Source organism: Elephantulus edwardii, unplaced genomic scaffold (assembly GCF_000299155.1).
Source record: "Elephantulus edwardii isolate Elephantulus edwardi_28Jun2011 unplaced genomic scaffold, EleEdw1.0 scaffold00193, whole genome shotgun sequence".
NCBI classification, from domain to species: Eukaryota; Metazoa; Chordata; class Mammalia; order Macroscelidea; family Macroscelididae; genus Elephantulus; species Elephantulus edwardii.
The window spans coordinates 2,034,015-2,048,501 of record NW_006399943.1 but is presented as its reverse complement, the minus strand read 5'-3'; positions in this window follow the sequence as shown (position 1 = coordinate 2,048,501).

Genomic DNA, 14,487 nt, shown 5'->3' with positions numbered 1-14,487 from the left:
GAATGGCTACCAGTGTAGTTGTTCTTGTGTACTATTGAGTCTGAACTGACTCATAGCTGATCCTCCAGCAGGTTTTCAAAGGCAGTAACATCACATGTGAGGAGATCGACCATCTTTCTGCCATGAAGCAACTGGTGAATTTGAACCTTATGACTTTGGGTTGGCAGTGTAGTTCCTTAACCCTAGGCCTCCAGGGCTCCTGATAGAAACTTCAGTCTCTATCTATCTATCTATCTATCTATCTATCTATCTATCATATAGAAAACTGAGGGCATTCTGGTGGCCTAGTGGTAAGAAGCTGTGCTGCAATCCCAAAGGTACACAGTTTGAATCTACCAGCTGCTTTGTAGCAAAAGAAGGTCAATCTCCTCCTTGTGATTTATTGCCTGTGAAAACCCACTGGAGGATTAGCTACGAGTCAGTCCCAACTTGACGGCACAACAACAATATAGAAAATGAAATAAAGAATACAGATAATTAATGAGGTTTCCATAACATATATTATTAAGTAAAGCCCTCCCCAGGCTCACCATACACCCAGGCTCATTTATTTAGCACCAGCAGCCTTTGGAAAGTGTGCCCGGTAAGGTTTTCTTTCTTCCTTTCCCCCTTCATTTAAAACTGCTTTCCTCCTTTAATTAAAACTACTTTTTATTTTAGTTTGGGTGAAAGTTTACACAAGGGGTTTTCTCCTTCAGCGTACTTTGCCCACGCCCCTCGCTCCAACCTCCCCAACGTGCTCTTCCAGCTCTCTGCCCACCTGCTCCCCAGATGCCCTGTTTCCGGTGCTCCTTGTCTCCTGTCCCTCCGCCCCCCCCAGGTGCCCTGTTTTGGTCTTCTATCCCTCTGCCCCCCGCCACAGGTGCCCTGTTCCAGGTGGTCCTTGTCTCCTGCCTCTGCCCCCCCACAGGTGCCCTGTTCCAGGTGGTCCTTGTCTCCTGCTCCCCCTCCCCCACTTATGCCCTGTTCCAGGTGGTCCAGACTGCACTGAGGAAATGCCTCTTCCTGGTAGTGAGAGTGTTCACAACAGGGATTGTTTTGGAACCAGATCAGCAAGCCCCCTTTCTGAGGCTCCCTAACATTTCTGTGTCGCCCACCATGATCCAAGCCTACACCGTCCAGTGGGGTAGACCACAGGGCAGCTGCCTCACTGGCACTGTCCTAGCCCAGCTGGGAACACCTGCTTTCACAGAGGTGGGACCAGTGGAGGCAGATGGACGACCGGCCTTTAGATCAGCCTGAGTGCCCCCTCTGGACATCCACAGTAGATGGAACTGGGGGTGGCGGTGTGGTGGTAACAGAGCCACTATCACCCAGGCACTGTGAACAGCTTGGAGCCTGCTGACCCCTGGGGAGGTAGCCAGAGGGTCCTGGTCTGCAAGGAAGGCAGTGCCACGGCCCAGCTGGCCCTGTGGTGGGGGTGTCAGTGGCCGCTGAGCTGGAAGGCAAATAGGGGTGAAAGGAAAGGCCTGGTGCAAGTGGGGCTCCCGTGGACTGGGCTTCCTGCAGGGCCCAGCTCTCCATTCTCCCAAACCTCCCTCCTGGTCACCTAAGTGCTGCTGGACCACATCTGGGCTGGATGTGGAATCTGGGGCCGAGGGAGACCCCAGTTCACTTGTCCTCTCCCCTGACATCCACCCCGCTTTTGCTAGCGGAGGTCAAGGGTTGAGCCCCCATGCCCCCAAGGGTGGGAGGCAGCCAGGAAGGGCAGCTTCTCTGACGTGAATGTCCCCTCAGCTGGCCCCCCTGTCCATCCTCATTTGACCAATGGGAGCAGCCCCAACCGGAAGCCTGGCCATACAGGGCAAGTCACCACTTGGGGTCGCCTGCCTGGTAAACAGCCGTTTCTGGAAAGTTCCACGTCCTTCCAGAACACACCTCAAGATGGCAGTAGTGTGCTTTCTTAGACTGTCCAGGGCTCCAGCTGTTTGGGGGCGATTGGATTCTTGCCTTGTTTTTCAGTGGGAGAGATCTGGCTTTTCTGGGGTTCGGGGTGTTAGAAGAGTGCTGAGAAGAGAGAGTGTGCCCCCCTAATCTGACCTGCATGTCAGAGAGACAGGGCTGCTCTGTCACAGCTCAGAGGGTCAGCAAAGCCCCTTAGGGTGGCTTTGCCCTGGTCCCCCGGGCCTGGCTGCAGGCTAATCTCAAGCACTAATTGTGAAAGAAAATATTCCAGCTCTTGTTTGCGGGCCTTGGGGATGCGGAGCTTGAGGGAGGGGGTCTGGGGATGGGCTTTCTCGGTGGCAGCTGGTAGCTGGTGCCTGTTTACCGGGAAGGGTGTTTCTTTCCAGGCAGAGATTAAATGTACAGAACAGCCCAGCTGGTGAAAGGCTTTTTGCAAGGTATTTAACAGACTGGGGTTGCTGTCCAACTGAACAGAATCAAGGAAAAAGAAAGCAGACGCTTGTACTTATCAGGCCTCCAGCACCCTGGAAACCTGGCAGGGAGCCCTGTTGTCCTTGACCTCCAGCCCATGGCCCAGACAGAGGGCCAGCTGGGCCCCTGGGTGCCGGTCACCCTCCCTCGAGGAGAGCCAAGCCAGATAAACACTGTCCCTCTTCCCCAGCCCCTTCAAGCCTAGTACAGACTGGGGAATGGGGGTGGGGGGGGTGGAAGGCAGGAGGAGAGGAGAAAGTAGCCTTTCCGAAATGTTTATTATTCAGACTTCTTGGGTTATTTCATGCTAAACTATATGAAAATACAGATGTGGGTTGTTTCCCTGCTCTAATCCAGGAATGTGAGGTTTCAGCAGAAAACCTCCGTCAAGTTTGGCACCAGGCCCTTGGGTGATGCTTCTGTGGGCTGGGGGTGGGGGGTGGGGGGTGGCATTCGCTGACCAGAGTTTGGGGTGGCTTTCTCAAAGCATCCTGTCAGGGAATTGAGAGGTCACCGTGCTGGGCCCTGGAGCCCAATCTTCCTGAAAGGGTCTTCTGAAGCAAGCATCCTCAGGGGGACCCTGACTTGTGTGGAGGGAGGTGGCTGTGGTTGACTGAGGTATCAATACTTGGCACAATCTGTGGGTGACCCCTCCTGATGGCCAGTGTGGCGAGGACCACCAGGGCTCTGTGAGCATGCACCTCCCTGTGTGTCAGTTTCAGTGTCTGGACAAGGAGCAGAGGCCTTGCGACCCACCGTGGGGTTTCTCATCCCCGCACTGGGAGATGACACTGTGCTGTGAGCAGTGGCAGGTCGACAGTCGACTTCTTACCTTCCACGCAGTAGACCTGGGTTCCACCCTTGGCCCAGGCACCTCACGCAGTCGCCAGCGTCCGCCAGTGGAGGCCGTGGATGCTGTGCTGACCGGGGAGACTGTAGCACAGCTTCTAGACCAGGACAGACCAGGAAGGAGGCTTGTCAGTCTACCTTCAAAAGTCAGCCAGGGAGAGAGAAGACCAGGGTCATAAGAGCCTGATCTGCACCCCACCACAGGGATGGCACCCCAGAACTGGGCAGAGACATGTTCTACTGTTGTCATAAATGGGGGTGCCACCTTAATAGCTGGCAACAACCACGACTCTCTCGGGGAGGGGCCATCTTTGTATTGTAGGAGGCTTGGCAGCGGTCTGTGCTCACGAGATGCCAGAGGCCAGCATGCCCCACTTTGTAACAACCGCTCCAGCTGTCACCACATGTCCTGTCCTCCCTGGAAGGACCAGTATGAAGATTCATCACGTCCCTCTGTACGGAGTCCTCACAAGAGCACCGTGGGTACAAGGACTGTTGGATGCTTACAGGGAGAGCGTACTTAAACCACGGCCTTAGTCTAGAGTTGGAAAGGCTCAGGTTCTCAGCCGGACTCCCTCCTGGTTCCATGACACAAATGTCTCCCTGTTTCCAGAATCTTATCAGCTTCGCTCCTCTCTGGGCCTCTCATCTGTTGTCTGTTGGGGTGTCTGACGACGTGGTGGTGCTAAGGGGCCCGCTCTCCCCCCCTCAGGTCTCCGTGGAATTGCTACTAGTTGGGAGATGTTGAGTTTGGGTTGTTATGATGGAGGTTTTGCATTTGGATCTTTTAAAAAACCGTGCTCCTGAGTGAGGTATCTCAGTCACAAAGGGACAAATGCTATATGGTGCCACTGTTGTAGAATGAGGCTGGCATTGGGGTGGGGGCAAGACAGAAAAACTGGATGAAATATGTTTACGGCATTGAAGTCTATGGGGGAGAGAATAGTCTAAAAGTATTATATTTTAGGGCATTATTTTTATCGTAGGAGTACGCAATGAGGGTTGCAGAGTGGATTATATTTGGGGGTAGGGGGTGGGGATTGGGGAGGTGCAGGGGGATTGTGTACCAATGAGGGAGTTTTTCTTTTGCTTTTCAAGGAGAGGAGCAAACGGGGGGGGGGGGGGGCGGGGAGAAGGGTGCAACAATGAATGAATGGAATTCCAAAATCTCTGTAGATGTTCATTGAAATGAAAAATAAAAAACTAAATAAAAAAACAACAACAACAACTGTGCACCTGTTAAGAGCTGTTTTAGCATAGAGGGATAGGCCACACCCAATTAACAGGAAACACATGGTCATAATTGTGCTCATGACCAATCTGTCGCAAGTACTTTTACCTGGGTTTCTTACCTCCTCTTTGACCTGGTGAAACTCAGGTGAAATTGTTCACTCTAGATGAACTGTTGTTGGTCTTTGCTGTTAAGTCAGAAACAACGACAGCTGGAGGAGTGGGCTTTCAGAAGCTGTGAACCACAGAGATTTCTCCCACAGAACTGCTGGTGGACTTCAACTGCCTGCCTCTTGGTTGGAAGCTTTACGCTCTCCCACCAGGCCACCAGAGCTCCTACAGATGAGTAAGTAGGCACAATTAAGTCTATTTGTCCCTTGGTCCCTTGCTTACTGTGAGCAGATGTGTCCTGGGACGCCTCGTAATCCATCCTGAGAGCTGAGGACCGAGGAGGGGGACGCTGTTCCTGGGGAGCCCACCAACACTGGTTATGGAGAGTGGAGACACATGTGGGTGAGGAAGCAGCCAGATGCCCAAGGGCCAACCTCAGAGTCTTTGCCATGGCCAGTGTCATCTGCTCAGGACCTTTGTGAATTGGAAACCTCCAGCCACTATCTCGGGGCCCCCAGACAGCCTTGGCTGGAAGGACCCAGCATGGTGGTCGAGACAGGTCCCGGGCAGGCCAGCGGCAGCCTGGGTGGCGAGAATGGGAGAGAAGGGGGATGCCAGGGCGGCAGGAGGGTGGAGGTCAGCTCCGGGCTGCGGGAAGTGCTCACACTGGAGTGCGGATACGTTCTGTCTGTGGGAAGAGACTTTGAAGGCTGAGCCAGCAGAGGCCAAGGATGTTGGATCCTCCGCTTGGCAACATCCTTTTAGAATGGAATTATAGGGCACACATGGAACCTCAACTTGCCATGTAGGGTCTCTCCTGCAAATTCAAGACATCTGGTCATACTCCCAGCGCTCCCAGGTTGTGGCAGGTATAGGGTGGGAACAATGACAGAGGCCGGGTAGCAGCAAAGTCCCCCATCCAAACACAGGGTCCCCCATCCAAACAACAGGGGCCAGGGAGCAGCTAGGTCCTTCCATCCAAACAACAGGGATGTGCACCTGTGTGCTTCATAAACAGACCATCCGTCATGGGGAGGGGCCTGCGCTGAGGCATCTATTACCGCTCGTCATTCCAACAGGAATAAATGAACTGGGGGTGACAAAATGACAGCCCCAGAGGCGGGGCCGTCCTAATGGGGCTCACAAGCTTATCTCTGCTGGCCTGCTGCAGGCGCTGGGCCTGAACACTGGGCTGGAGGTAAACACACATTAATCAGCCTTTCCAGGGCCAGTTTGTTTGCTTAGATCACTCTTGACGGAAACGCTTGGAGCCTCTCTCACAGCCACCTGTTCAACTCTTTCCAGACGTTTCTAGCACCTCCTCTTCTGCTTTCTGCAATACCCTTGTGAAGGTGACTTGAAAACAGACCCAAGCCTATTTCACACTGAACAATGACTGTAGCTCGATGACGAGAGGACAGTTTCACGTACAAAAAGCCCCTCAGCAGTTCCCCTTGGAAAGGACCCACAGGCCTGGGAGGGCTGCTCGCCGCGTCCACGTGGCCGGCATGGCCTTGGGGGCAGCTAATTGAGTGACAACGGCCCACGGATTCCCTGACTGGTTAATACTTGGTTGCTAACTGCAAAGTTGACAGGTGAGTCCATTCAGGGCACCTCAAAAGACAGGCCAGGTGGCCCGAGACTGACTAATTGAAGTAATGGGATTGCCATGAGTTGAAACTGACCGAAGAGCGAGGGGGTTTAATGCTTTCTGAAGACGCCACGTGGGTTTAGAATGCCCAGGAAGGATTCTCATCCTTGACTCCCTTCCTCGTCTATCATCCATCAGAAATGGCCTCATCCATTGTCTGTCATGTGGTTGGTTGGTTTGCTTTCCACAAGCTGAAAAGGTAGCATAACCACTCAACGCTCCCACCGGTTCCTGAATCTTCTCATCTGTGAGTCTGATCTTGAAGGGTTCTGCCGATCGCTTCTCAATCTGCCCATTGCGTCCCCACTTTGTTAACAACCCTCCGGACGTAGTGTATCTGGAAGGTAACATGTTGGGCATTGCAATGAGTTCTCTCAATGGATTACACCTGAAAAAAGACGTAAACAATTCCTCGACTCTATATCCAGTAGTCCTGAACAAAGCGGATTAAACATTGGACTGCTAATAAAAAGATTCAGTTCAAATCCACCGCCACCTTCCAGGAAGAAGAAGAGGGGGAGTGTCTGTAAGGACAAATACCGTGGAGACCTTTGGGGCACTTCTGCTTTGCGCCACAGTTACTGTGAGTTTGCCTAGTCTGAACAGTTCATGTGTGTGTGCCCTAGCCCCCGACCCTTTCCTCTGGTGCATCTTAGACTTCTTTTAAGCGCAGATGTCCAGGGCTCATCCATGTGATGGAATACACACGTACTTCATGTGTCCTGATGGGGTGATGCTCAGCTGTGTGGACAGACCACATCTTTCTTATCTAGTCGTCTGATAATGGACAATTGGCTGTTGTGAATGGTGCTGCCATCAACACTGGTGTACAGGTATCTGAGCTTCTACCTTCAATTCTTTGGTGTATGTACCAAGGTGTCAAATGCACTGTCATTTTTAAAGGTGTTTATTAAGCATGTCATAGGAGCAGAATGAGATTATACTTTGAGTTATGATTGTGTGTCAAGAAATCGAGACGGTGAGTCACTGGGAAGATGGAATGCAATTTTTCCTCTTTGGAAGGGGGGTCCATTTCCGTCTCACCCTTGTTTTTCTTCCTTTGTCCCTTCTCCCCAAGGGAGGTGCCTATGGGCCAAAAGGTGTGAGAGGTGCCAGGCTTCCTCCTGGACAGGAAGGCTGACCAAATGGTCTGCTGGAGCCGAGATGGGGGAAGCAGGACCAGGACCCAGCCTATCTGGGCTGTTCATGGCTGCAGCTCTAACTCGCTCCCTCATTGTTTCTTGTTGACAGTGAAAAATGGTGACCTTTTGTGGTTTTGTTCTTATTGACAGCAAAGGGATGGATCTGCCTAAACAGAAAATAAGACTCACCAAGAATATTTCATGCTGCTTGAGGAAGGTGAAGCGAGAAGAGAATGCTTCTGCAAAGCCTGCACCAGCGCCTGTTGCCATCTACCATTCAGCCACTCATCTGGCACATCTTTGTGGGCTGCAGTGGCCCTGAATTCAAACAGCTGTGTCTCCATCACAGATCAACCCAGGAATCCTTTCTCAGTGCATTTCTGAGCCAGGTGCCTACACACTTCCTCTGAAAAATATGGCCCTGAGAGTTTTAATTTTATTGGGGAGAGGCGTGAAGGAAGCACCTCTCAATGCGAGGACAAGAATTTTTCCTATCAAGAGTCCCATATGCCAGAAAAACACATGGAGACTGTTTATGGAAGGAAAGGGAGGGGAGCTCAAGGGGCTACACAATCGTTCATTTCTCCAGTGAAGGGTGTGGGACCTGGAACTGAACACAGACATTGAAGGAACATGCTTGTGCACCATGAACAGAGACAGACAGCAGAGCTGCAGAGGGAGTGATGTAGAGCTGGGGAGACGGAGAGGGGAAAAGACAGGAAGGTGGAGGGGAGGCCAGGCTCCCAGACAAGGAGTCAACAGAGAAAAACTGCATGGCTTTGCCGGTGGGCCTCGTTCAGGGCCACCTGGCCATCCTCTGTGACCACTGGATGCAGTTCAGCGCTGTCTGGGACACAGCAGGCACTCAAGAAGTGCTTGGACAAGTGGGCAGGAGCAGAAGGGATCTGACTGTCCTGGAAAATTGTTGTTTGTTTTGTGACTTGTAACTTAACATTCAACTCTCCTCCCTTCCCCCTCCATTCTTCTGCCCTCCTCTCTCCTCTCCATTCTTCTGCCCTCCCTCCTTCCCCCTCCATTCTTCTGCCCTCCCTCCTTCCCCCTCCATCCTTCTGCCCTCCCTCCTTCCCCCTCCATTCTTCTGCCCTCTCTCCTTCCCCCCCTCCATTCTTCTGCCCTCCTCTCTTCTTCTCTCCTCTCTTCCTTCTTTCTTTTTCAGCCCTCCTCTAATCTTTCAACTTTCCCTCTTTTGTGTCCTTCCTTCTCACCTGTCTTACTTCATTTATTCCTTCCTGCTCTCGAAGAAAAGCTGCTAAAGACCTTTTTCAGCCCTGCTTGGTCCTGTCCCAGAGCTCCTCCCTCCACCTGCAGTAGCGCTTGCATCTTGGAGAGGCCCTGGAGGTGCAGGACCAGGGTCTCCATGGCCACGGTCCTCTAGACCCGCTTCTCAGCAAAGTGAGGCAAAGGGAGGCACCTCTGGCCAAAGCTTGTCCCACTGCTCCAGGAGCCCCTTCTCCAACACACTCAGCCAACAGGTGACTTTGAAGTCAGGAGGAGAGCATGGCCTACACACCTGACCTCAGCTTTTCGCCAAGGTGGCCGCTTGGACTGCTGCTCCGAGGGCTGGACACTCTTGGAGCATCTGCATCAGCTCTGAGGATTCAGAGTAGGGTTCTGGCCATCTTTCTATGAATTTAGAACTTGGCTGAGGGCCAATGGTTAGAGAAAGGGAGAACCAAGACGTACATGTAAGATCTCTGTATCTAATCTTCTCTATCCCGGGGCGTTCTCGTCCATTAGGACCAAGCCCTGAATGCCACTGGGTGGTTTTTCAGACCCCTTCTGTGTGTTTCTCTAAGGTGCTCACAGACCCTTTAAGAGCAAGCACAGCATGACAGGTTTTGTCTCCAAAGTCATCTCCAGACTTTAGCCTCATAGACTTGCTGCGCCTCCTTCCATGGAGAACTCCATGGGAACAAAAATGGGGTTGTCACATCTCAGGGTTAGGATGGACTCGTGCTGGGGAACCAGAACAGAGCGTCCCGGATCCCTACTGAAGTGTGGAGGGCTAGCCTGTTTCTTTCCCAGCACGCAAGTGTGGCAGATAAGGAAGTCCACCTGGGTGTGCTGTGGGAGAGAAATGGACTCACAGTCAGGCGCCGGTGTTCCCATAAACTCCACTTCTGTTCCCTTTAATGCAGCCACTTCCTCTTGGGGACTTGGGGAAAAACAAGAGCCCTGACCTAGCTTCAGAATGTTTCTTATTCACAAATTACTCCGGAGCTGGAATTTCTAAAAACAAACATGGTGGGATTTATGGAAAATTGAAAAAGACTCCTCCTTGAAAGCGGTTATAAGTGGAACCAAGAGGGAGCATCCAAGAACTGTTGGAGTTGGCGGATGTCTCACTGCCTCCTCCTCCTCCGTGAACTCCTGACGAGCGGTAATGTGGGAACAAGGCGACGTGTATCAATGACTATTACAGAACATGCTTTTGACTGTTGTTTTAAATATCACGAGACAGGCTGTTTAAATATTTTATTTCCAGTTTAGAGCCAACTCCATACAGTGTGGAGCCAGCCCCAATCATTCCCTTAGACGCCCTCTATAAGGAGGCTCAAGATCTTGAAGCCAACATGTGAGAATGTTGCGAAAAATAGCAGTGACATCCACAAGGAAATGGGTCCTCGGGGTTCCGCTCAGCCTTCAGAGTGGCAGTAAGGGGCGTTTGTGAACTAACTCTAAGCAGATGATCTTGGAAAAGGCAGTTGAGTGGGCAAACTTTGGCCATCTGGCTAACAAGTGCCAATTAAAGTGGTCATTTGGTCAATTAAGTGCCAGCTACTACTCCAGGCATTGAGGAGACACTATGACTTAAGTTCTCCAGAGAAACACAACCAGTTAAATATGTCTATCAAGAGAAGGTGGTTTAATTTTAAGGAATTGGCTCACATAGTTGAGGGGCTAACTAGTTTAAAACCTATAGATTAAGTGACAGACTACAGATCCTTCTGGTCTCATGTCCCTTGATCTGTAGGCCAGGAGGCAGGGCAGGTGGAGACGTTCGCCAAGATGTCTACGTACAGCTTGTAAGGCACAATCATCCCTTGAAGAAATGTCCCTTTAGTTCTTCAGATCTTCAACGGGCTGTGTGAGGCCCACCTATGGCATGGAGGACCATCTGCTTTATAGACCGGCTGACTGGATCTCACGCCCCAGCTTCGGAGGAGCATGACGGCTAGTGTTTGACCTAATCAGTGGGTATCACGGCCCAACCACAGTGACCCCTAGAGTTGACCATCATTCACTGTGAACTGTGGACAAAGCTGATGAGAGTCCGCCTTTCATGGGACTCTGGAGAAGGATCTGTCCTCGAGGAAGTACCTTGTTCAGGAAAACAAAGCCTGAACCAACAAGCAGCTCTGTCGCAAGAAGATGGTAGGCCAAGGTTCAGAGAAAAATGAAGGCTGAGGACGTACTGAAGGCCCAGGAGGAGCGAGCTTCGAGGCTGAGTGTGCCTCGCGCTCTGTGCCCATCTATCCATGTGAACGACGGGGACAGCGTGTCTCCATTCCTAATTCACTCATCTTCACCCACAAGTCTCATTGCACCCCCCATCTCCAACTGTCGTCTTCCCCCTGAGCCTCGGGGGGAAGAGTCTGCTCCTCGGGCCTCTCTCTTCCCCCCACTACTCCCCTCACACACCTGCCCCAATGACCGTCCTTCCGTTTATTGAATTGCCAAAGCTCACATTCACCCCAGGGCCTTTGCACATACTCTTCTCTCCACAAGATGGATCTCATTGCCGATTCACACATAGCAGGTGCCTTCTCAGCAGTTGAAGATGTCCTTCTGACCGCTTCTCATGTAAAATAGTGCCAAGAGGTCTTTATTCCCTCCCTCTGTCTGGTTCGTAGACTTGAATCTGAAACAAGGTTGCTTACTTCCCCCTCCTCTTGTTTCTTGCCTTCCCCCCTCCTGGAAGGTAACTTCCTTGGTAGGAGGAGACTGACTTTTCTTGCTCATTTCATCTCCCCAGAACAGATCACTGGGTTCCCTACAAACCCCCACCCCTGAGTGGGTCCTCTGAAGCCTGCTCAGCTGGAGGTCCCCCCGTGGGGTGGAGGGGGGGTGTCCCTGGGCTGCAAATGCTTAAGCAGGAGTGATAATCAGCTTTGAGGGCGTGGGAGGATGAGGAAGGTGAGGGCTTTGACCCCCACAGCTGTGGCTGCGGGTGGGCCCAGCTCAGCCAAGGTCCATTAGTGACCTTGAAGGTCCTGCCAGGTGACATATTTTCTTGTTGTCTGTACAGTTGAGCAGATCTGTGCAGGGAGGGGACACAGGGAGCACTGCCCTCCACTGGGAACTCCTTAGCTGGGATGCATTGAACATGAATCACTTGACTTTCTGACCCCTGCTGGCATGTCGGTGCTTGTCTCAGGACAAAGCCTGCCCCACCCCACCCCCCGCATCTCCTGGGGAACATCCCCACTAGAATGTCCTCAAGGCAGATGGTCTTGGGGTAATGGGTGCCCATGAGAGCCAGCTCTCCCCTTGGTTACCCATCCTGACCTTGTTCCAGCTGATTGGCAGACAGGTCAAGGGAGGGGCGCTGGTACACCCCTCAACTCAGTGTCTCCTCATCTGTTGGGACTCAGACCCTGTAGGTCAGAGCAGAACTTCCCCTTCGGGTCTCCAAGGCTGTCACACCTGCAGGAGCAGATGGCCACATCTCCTCCCTGCAATGGTTGGGGAACTTGACAAGTTTACCTTCTGATTAAATACAGTTCTACCCGAGAGTTCTTTACCACGTGACTAGTCACCAAGTACTCGGATCCCAAAGCTATACACTTCCCGAGATCCTCACCATAACCCTGACTCTGCTGTGCCCACCTCCCCCCCCCCACTGCCACCGAGTCACACCAGACTCATCGCGACCCTGAGTGACAGGGTAGAACTATCCCCAGCGTCCCAAGGCTGGACATCTTTCTGGGAGCACATGGTCTCTTTTCTCCACAATTCAAAACTGCCAGCCTCCACAATTCAAAACAGTAGCCCAAGGGGAGCTCTGGTGGCCTAGTGGCAAGGAGCTGCAACTACAATCCCAGTGGCTCACAGTTCGAATCCACCAGATGCTCTGCCGGGAAAAGGAGGGACAATCTCCTCTTGTACCAGTCAGATCTGATTTGACGGTACACTCACACAAAAATTAAAAAACAAAACAAAACAAAACACCACAGTAGCCCAATGCTTAATCCATCACACCACCAGGCCCCTTCGTATGGGAGAAATCAAAGCTCAGATGGGCAGTGGGACTGGTCAATGTCCTCCTGTCGGCAAGTGGAAGAACAGAGCTGAACCAAAGCCCATGATCTGAATCCTAGCTGTTTCCTCTAGTTTTTCTCAGGCAGGTCTGCCTCCCGGGCTGGTGTGTCTTGTGGGGGGTGAGAGGGAGGGGATGGGGGGAGTGTTACTGTTAAATCATGCGTACTAGTCGATGGTCTCCATAAGGGAAGAGAAGTGGGGAGATATTGGAGGCAATCTCCATCCTGCTGAAATTACGACCTGGTAAAACTCTAAAAGGGAAAGATTCTGATGGAAGCTTCCAGAAACAAGTCCCTTTCAGTCTTGGTACTGACGGTCTGGAGGACAAAAAGAACGCTCCCTGGGGCCCCGCACCCGCGCTCTCAGTGAAGGGACGCCCATCTCTGGGGGTCTTGCAGCTGATAGGTCTGGTCACTTTGGGGTCTGGGGTCCAGCATCCCGAGCTGCCAGACAGGGCTGCGCCAGGCGGTGTAGTACCGCGGGCAGCCACGTGGCCGCGCTGTTGTGCAGCGGTTGAGCGGTGAGTGGGGGCGGCGCAGCGTGGGCGGTGGGCACCGAGCCTTGGACCCCGGGCCTCAGGTTCAAGACCCCAGACCCCACATTCCTGGCCCTAATCCTCGGGCCGGGACTTCCAGAGGTCAGAGCCAGGACCCCCAATCCCGGACCCCAGATCTATGGATCCTAGAAACCAAACCCCGGAACCCATCCCGGTCCCGGATCTTGGAAACCAGACCCCAGGTTCCAGAACGTGGGAAAGCAGACCCCAGACTCTGGATCGGGATCTCTCAGACTCAGGAACAGGACCCTATTAGCTGCGTGCCGCCCCCTCCCCGACTGCATCCCCTCCTCCTCTCCGGCCTTGCCTTGTCCCCCTCCCAGATAACGTAGGGTGGGGGGACCCCGCACTGGAGTAGGTGGAGGGCTCCTTCAAGGGCTCCCAGATGTGGGAAGGAGAGACCTGGGAGTCCCCAGAAGTGCACAATGAAATGAGGGGAGGTGTGTGGGAGTGGGCTGGGAGGAGACCCCTTGGAGACGTGTCCTGTGCTGGGGGGAGGGACGCGAGAGGGAGCGAGGACAAGTCCAGACTTGCTGGCCTCACTTCCGAAGGTCACCGTCCCCCGTCCCCCCTCGGTGCTGGGAAGGGACGGGCAACTTGCAGACCTGGAGGGCAGCTGCGTGTGCAGGACCCTGTGCGTGTCTGGGGGGAGCGAGGCGGAGGAGCTCCTGGCCTAGGTAGAGGGAGAGAGATGCAGGCACACTTGAGACTAAGGGCACGGTGTGACTGGGGCACGGGGCCGGGGGCCAGCGCTGCGCGGATCTAGGGGTGCGTGTGCGTCCCCGCAGCCCCCTACTTCACGCAGGCGTAGCAGCGAGGGGGATTTGGTGCCGAGAGGGTGACTTCGCCGCAGAAAATGCGCGCGTCACCCCGGGCGCCCACGTCTGTCCTGTGTGTGCGGGGCGGGCGGGGGCGTCGCCACCGTGGCGTGCGCTCTCGGCGGCCACAGGGGTGACATTTCCGAGGGGGGAGAGGAGGGGGAGAGACGTGTCACACACACACACACACACACACACGTGCGCGCGCGCAATTCTACCAACAGAGAAATTAAGTGGTAGTGTCCCAGGTAGAGTGCACTAGTGAAATGGGGGTGGGCTGTGTGTGTGTGTGTGTGTGTGTGTGTGTGTGAGAGAGAGAGAGAGACAGACAGACAGACACGAAGGCAGGAAGGGGGCTGTTTGTTTTCGTTTTGAAAAATATTTTCTCAGGTTTTGGGGAGATAACACAGAGACGTTCTCTGCTTGTAGGTGATCACGGGCACACGCGGCTGGGTGGTTTTCACGCGCGGA